At 50.7% G+C, this 7,031-nt stretch overlaps 2 pseudogenes; both read left to right on the top strand.

Moving 5' to 3' along the window:
- The first annotated feature begins 3,969 nt into the window (after nucleotides 1-3,969).
- Nucleotides 3,970-5,020, top strand: LOC101585864 (annotated as a pseudogene).
- A 1,251-nt stretch (nucleotides 5,021-6,271) lies between these two features.
- The window catches only part of LOC101585470, a 4,717-nt pseudogene continuing 3,957 nt past the window's right edge, over nucleotides 6,272-7,031 (top strand).

Genomic DNA, 7,031 nt, shown 5'->3' with positions numbered 1-7,031 from the left:
TTGTTTTATTTTTTATAGTACTGAGGTTTGCCCCCAAGGCCATTATAACCCAGGAGCTGCGTCCTCATCCATCACGTTCTCCCTTTTGAGACAGATCTCACTAAGTCATTAAATTGACCAGGCTGGGCTCAAACTTGCAATCCCCCCATCTTAGCTTCCTGAGTAGCTGAGATTATAGATGTGATCCAACACTGAGCTAGATCTAATTTTCTAAACTGAACCACTTCTTATGGGCTGCAGGCCCCCATGTTCTCCACCTGCACACCTCTTACACCTTACTTCTCATGGCTCCACAGGATGGATGGATGGATGGATGGATGGATGGATGGATGGATAGGCAGGTGGGTGGGTGGATGGATGGACAGGTGGAGAATGGATAGGTGATAATGCATGGATGGAGGATGGATGAATGGATGTGTGGATGGATGGATGGGTGGGTGGAAGGATGAATTGGATGAATTGGTGGATGGATAGATGGGTGGGTGAATGGATTGGATGGATGGGAAGATGTGTGGATGGACGGATGGATGTATGTGTGGGTAGGTAGATTGATGGATGGATAGATGGATGGATTGTAGATGGGTAGATGGATGGGTGGATGGACGGATTAGTGGGTGGATGGACGGATGAGTGGGTGGATGGATGGGTGGGTGGGTGGGTGGGTGAGTAGGTGGACTGGATGGATGGGTAGATGTGTGGATGGATTGAATGGATGGGTTGATATGTGGATGGATAGGTGGGTGGATGGATTGGATGGATGTGTGATAGGTGGATGGATGGATGGATAGATGGATGAATTGTGGGTGGTTGGATGGATGGATGGATTGTGGATGGATGGATGAGTGGGTGGATGGATGGATGGATGGATGGATGGATGGAAGTAAGAAAGGGAGAGATGGAAAAACTATTGGATGGAAGGATGGATAAGTGGATGGATGGGTGGATGGATGGATTTATGGATGAATGGATGGGGGTGTGTATGTATAACAGATGGATGGATGATTAATGGATGGACTGACAGAAGGATCCATTACCTTAAGAAGAGCAATAACAAAACACCACCTTTATACCTGACAGAGTGGTAAAAGATCATCAGACGGCCCCAAGCCTGAATCCTCCCCAACCCCTCTTTGCTGTGCATCTTGTCTACACAACACACCTCTGAGCCTCATATTACCTATATGTCATGCTGGGTGTAGTGACAACTCTATTCAGGGTTGCTACAATGAGCCAAGGACTCAATGAATAAATAAAGTTCTCAGCACCGAGCCTGGCACATAGCAGGTACTTGATAGTTTCTATTAGCATTGTCATCACCATTGTTAGCATTATTATCTAATTAAGAAGTAAATTGAATATGTGTCTCCCTACTGTGTCACTGCATAGCCCCAAACTAGCAAAGGCAGCAAGAGACACCAAGTAGCTGAGTGTCCACAGGAACCAAGTGAAGCTCAGCACAATGAGTTGCTGTGGGTCATGTTGAAGTGATGCAACCCAGGGACAGGGACTCTGGGGAAGAAGTGAGGCCCTGGGCAGATCCGGGATTGGGGTCTCGAGAAGGGTTGCTGGCCCTGCCAGGCTTTGCACCTGGAGCCACCAGCAGCACCCCACGGCCCTCTCGTCCTGACTTGCTGCCCGCGGGTACATCCACCCAGTTGGTCTCTAAACACCAGAAAGCAGCAGTGCAGGAAGATCCAAAGCGAGAGTGTGGGGCCCCGTGCTCTTCTCCCCAGGGCCATGCAGGGAGCCCACACACAGCTTCTCTGACCCTCCAAGCCCCTCCCCGAGCCCCAGGCAAGCCTCCTCCCTCACCCACAGCTGTTGGTTCCCTGCATCACAGACCCAGATCTCTTGCTAAAATGTAAGCCAGAGCTTGTCACTCCTCCACACTAAAGCCTCCCACGGCTCCCATCTGAATGCAACACCCCAAGTGCAAGTAGGGCCAACCCACCTGCCCCTTTAACTGGCTTTTCTCCTCTCACTCTTCCCCTTACTCCACCTCCCACAGACTGGCTTCTTGGCTGGAACACAGTCACACACATACTCAGACCTCAGGACCTTCGCCCTTGATGTCCCGTGTGGAACTCTGTTTCCTCTGCACTCTTCCCCACAGATCTCTGCCGGGAGGACACACTGTCGGTACAGGCTCTGCGCGCCTCCCTCCTTCCCCTCTCCACACTCTGCCTCCTCCCTCCCTGTTCTCTTTCTCCATAGGGCTTGTCCTTGTCTGCTCCCGAGTGACCTGGCCATCCCCTAACATGCCACGCAGACACACAGGGCTTTCTCTATTTTGTTCCAAGGCATGACCCCCACGTCTAGAGAAGTAAACACCATGTTCAATGTACCCTGCAGTGTAAGCATAGAGTATAAACATATAATTGTAAGTAATACATGTATACATTTATAATTATGTATTACATATAATTAATGTTATAATGAAATAGAATATATCCATACATGTTTGTTAGTGCTATATATCATATATATAATAAAAATAATATATAACATATATTGCATATAATTGTATATTGTATTATAATGTAATGGTGATTCTATATGATATACAATTACAAAAAACTAACAAATATATAGTATATAAATAGTTTTAAAGTAGCTGCCTAGTAAATATCTACTGTAGTATCTAATCAACTATTGCATCCTTAACTAAGATTCGACCCAGACCTTCCTCCCTGAAAGCTGGAACTCATTCTCCTGCTCGTCCTTCCCTGGGGATTAAACCTGGGCCTTCGCGCTGAGCTACAGCCACAGCTCATTTTTTTATTTATGATTTTGAGATAGGGTCTCCCTAAATTGTTACATCGCCCAGACTGGGCTCATACTTTGGATCTTCCTGCCCCTGCCTCCCAGGGTGCTGGGATTTTAAGTGTGCCTCTCCTTGTCCAGCTAGAATTTCTTTGCTCCCACCCCATCCAGGCCTGCTTCCCCAAGACAGCTCCCCCTGCCGCCCTCTTCCCCACCCCACATCCTTGCCTTCTTGTTTTCCCCTCCACAAATCCACATCCTAGCTCGAGTCCCCAAGTGGTCCAGGAAGCTTTCAGCCTGCACGAGGACCTCTTGTTCTGACACAGCCAGCACCTACCCTTGTGCCCTTCGGGCTGCCAAGCAGCAGTGTCCAATTCAACAACTGATCACTTCCGGGCACACACACACCAATGTGCCCCTGCCACACCCACCTCTGCCCGGCAGAACACACAAAGCTGGGTCTGTCCATCCTGAGACCAGAGACCAAGCTGCAAGGCTTGCACCTAGCGAGGGTGCTGGAAAGACATCTTGAATTTGCAAACCCCAGGGTAAAAGAAATCATGCACCCTCCTTGCCTTCATGGATGGCATGGTGCTGCCCAGCTCTTGGCCAGTGTGCTGACCAGGGACCTGCTTTGGTGTGCATGGAAATGACAGCTGCCTCTGCTGTGAGAAAGAGTAAGAAGGGCCCAGGCGTGGCCTGTGGATAAAGCTGGGCAGGCTCTGGTGGGGCCGATGGACTGGATGTGGGTGGCAGAGTCAGAGGGGAAGGAGTAGAAGGGGCAGTGGACTGGACCTAAGCAAGGGAAGGATAAGGTCAGGAAGACTGGAAGGAGGGAGCTTGCTGGGGGAGTGGGGAGAGGCCTGAGGTTTCTCCAGCACAGAGTGCACAGCTGGCTGGGAAGGTCTGGCACTTAGGAGACTCACCTGGCAGGAGGCAATGGATGGCAAAGTCATCAAGCCAAGCGGGCAGGTGGCTAAGTCAAACACAGAGGGGAGAAAGATCTGAGGATGCAGTCCTCAGTCAGGCCTACAGCACAACGCTTTTATTTTCAGGAGGCCTTGACCTTTGTGGTTAAGCAGGGGCTGCTGTCAGGAGCAACCTATCTGTGATTGAAGCTCATTCAGAAAAAGCGAAGGGGCTCTCTGCTCCTGTGTGCCCACCAGCAGCCGCTCTTCCTGTGCAGCCAGCAGCATTCCAGACAAGATGGTGAAGGTCGGAGTGAACGGATTGGGCCATATTGGATGCCTGGTCACCAGGGCTGCTTTTAACTCTGGCAAAATGGGTGTTGTGGCCATCAGTGACCCTTTCATTGACCTCAGCTACATAGTCTACATGTTCCAGCACGATCCCACCCATGGCAAGTTCCACGGCACTGTCAAGGCTGAGAACGGGAAGTTCGTCATCAACGGAAAGGCCATCACTATCTTCCAAGAGCGAGATCCCGCCAACATCAAGTGGGGTGATGCTGGCGCTGAGTATGTAGTGGAGTCCACTGGTGTCTTCACCACCATGGAGAAGGCCGGAGCTCACCTGAAGGTTGGTGCCAAAAGGGCCATCATCTCCGCCCCGTCCGCCGATGCCCGCATGTTTATGATGGGCGTGAATCACGGGAAGTACAACTCACTCAAATTGTCAGCAACACTTCCTTTACCACCAACTGTTTAGCCCCACTGGCCAAGGTCATCCATGACAACTTCGGCATTGTGGAAGGACTCATGACCACAGTCCATACCATCACTGCCACCCAGAAGACTGTGGACGGCCCCTCTGGGAAGCTGTGGCATGATGGCAGCAGGGCTGCCCAGAACATTATCCCTGCATCCACTGGCGCTGCCAAGGCTGTGGGCAAGGTCATCCCAGAGCTGAACAGGAAGCTCACAGGCATGGCCTTCCATGTGCCCACTGCCAACATGTCAGTGGTGAATCTGACCTGCTGCCTGGAGAAAGAGGCTAAATACAACGACATCAAGAAGGTGGTGAAGCAGGCGTCAGATGGTGCCCTCAAAGGCATCCTGGGCTACACCAAGGACCAGGTCATGTCTTGTGAATTCAACAGTGACAGCCACTCTTCCACCTTTGATGCTGGGGCTGGCATCACCCTGAATGACCACTTTGTCAAGCTCATTTCCTGGTATGACAATGAGTGCAGCTACAGAAACAGATGGTGGACCTCATGGTCCACATGGCCTCCAAAGAGCAAGTGGCCCCCTCCACAGCCCAGCAAGACCAGAGGGATAGAGAGGCCACTCTGTAGAAGTCACTGCCCATCACTGAGAATCTCCCCTCACAGCTTCCATCCCTGGCCCCCTAGAAGGAGAGGGGCCTCAGGAGCCCTGGTTCTCTGCCATTGCACACTCTCAATAAAGCCCACTGTACCCAGAAAAAAAAAAAAGGGTGGGGATGGAGAAGGCAGACCCTAGAGACTTCACTTGGCATCTGGGTCAAGCCCCACCTGAAGCTGGTTGTGCTCTAGACTTTTCTACTGTGTGGCTTGTAGCTTGTGGCAGTTTGGTGCTGATTGGTTTGGTGACTTTGAAAAACTTATTCTGACTAATTCAGAAAGGGAATGGATCAAGTCACTAGGGCATCTTCATCCTATGGGTCACTAAAAATAATTAGGTAGATCTGTACCTCCTGACCTGGAAATAGGCCCTTGACCATTAATCAGTTGATCCACAGGTCCACTTATGAACTCAGGCCCTTGTGCTTGCCAGGCAAGCGCTTATTCTACCGAGCCATTTCCCCGGCCCCAACTTATGAATGGCAAAGTCATCAAGGATGGCTATAATTAAAAAGACAGGTGGTGACACATGTCATCAGCATGCAGGGAGACTGGAGCCGTCAGACACTGCTGACAGAAGTGTAAACTAGTACAGCTGCATGTGTAGGATTTCTTGAAGTGTTACACACAGAAATACCTTGAAACCCAGAGATCCTCCTAGGTCTAGGTCTAAGGAACTGAAACACGGGTCCACACAAGTGCACAATGTTGCTGGCGGCATTGTTTCTTATTTATAATAATCACAAGGTGGAAGCAACCCAACGTCCACCAACTGACAAGAAGCTGCACAGCACGCGTGCACTCTCCTCCCTGAGCCAGGGACCTGGGTGTGAACGGGGGCAGGGAGAGGGCAGTGACTGATTCACGCTCCAGCCCTTGCGAGCATCATGAAGCCATTTGCAAAGGACAAAGATTATTCCACTGCCATCAAATGTCCAGAATAGGCAAATCTGTGGAAATGGAAAACGAGAGATGCGGGAGCACACACAGACCCAGGTTACTGCTGGTGGGTTTCCTTTGGGGGAAACACAAATGTTCTAAAATTACATGTGCTAATAACTATGTAACGCTGTGCATACACCCAAGACGCTTGAATCGTGCACTTCAAATGGATGAATTGTAGGGCGGCGGGATTACAGTCCATAAGGGCTGATTTCAAAAGCCACACTGGACCAAGGAGGACCAGCATCCAGAACAGAGCACTCTGCTCCTCACTCAGGATGAATGGAGAGCGGAGATGCCATGTTTATGCCCAAGAAATGCAGAATTTCATCCAGCGCTTCTCTCAGATTGTCAGGCATAGGTTTGGATGCTGACAATGGTGCTGTCCTGGAAGCCTGTATCTACCTCCTGCTGAAGTCCCACTGCTGGGAGCAGCCCGACCATCAGCACCTGCTTGAGCTCCTCCTGTAGGCTGCCCATCAGACAGAGGTCGGGCAGGCTCTGGATGTCATCACAGCCCCCAGGACCATGTAAGTCTCAGTAAATATACGAAAAAGCAGTACAAATCTATTGTCAAGTACAAGACGGATTTCTACTCTTTCTACCTGCTTATTGCCTGTCGCCATGTCAATGGCCGGCACTGATGAGGAAAAGGACCACAGCAACGCCAGGAGGGTCCTGAGAGAGATGGGTGACTTCTTCCAGATCCAGGATGATTTCCATGACCTCTTCGGGGACCCCAGCATGACAGGAAAAATTGGCACCAACATCCAGGATAACAGGTGCAGCTGGCTGGTGGTTCAGCATCTGCAGGAAGCCATTCCGGAGCAGCACCAGGTCTTGCAGAATTATGGGCAGAAGGACACGGAAGTGGCCAGAGTGAAGGCGCTGTACGAGGAGCTGGATCTGCTGGCTATGTTCTCATGGTACAGGGAAGAAACCTACAGCCACCTTGTGAGCCTCATCCAGCAGAACTCTCACTGCTCCCTCCTGGCACTGGGAACAAGCTCTACAGGTGGAAAAAGTGACCTGGAGACCACCA

The sequence above is a fragment of the Octodon degus genome, unplaced genomic scaffold (assembly GCF_000260255.1).
Source record: "Octodon degus isolate 3935 unplaced genomic scaffold, OctDeg1.0 scaffold00076, whole genome shotgun sequence".
In the NCBI taxonomy this organism is placed as follows: domain Eukaryota; kingdom Metazoa; phylum Chordata; class Mammalia; order Rodentia; family Octodontidae; genus Octodon; species Octodon degus.
Note: the sequence above shows the minus strand (reverse complement) of the source record. Positions and strands in the feature narration are given on the sequence as shown.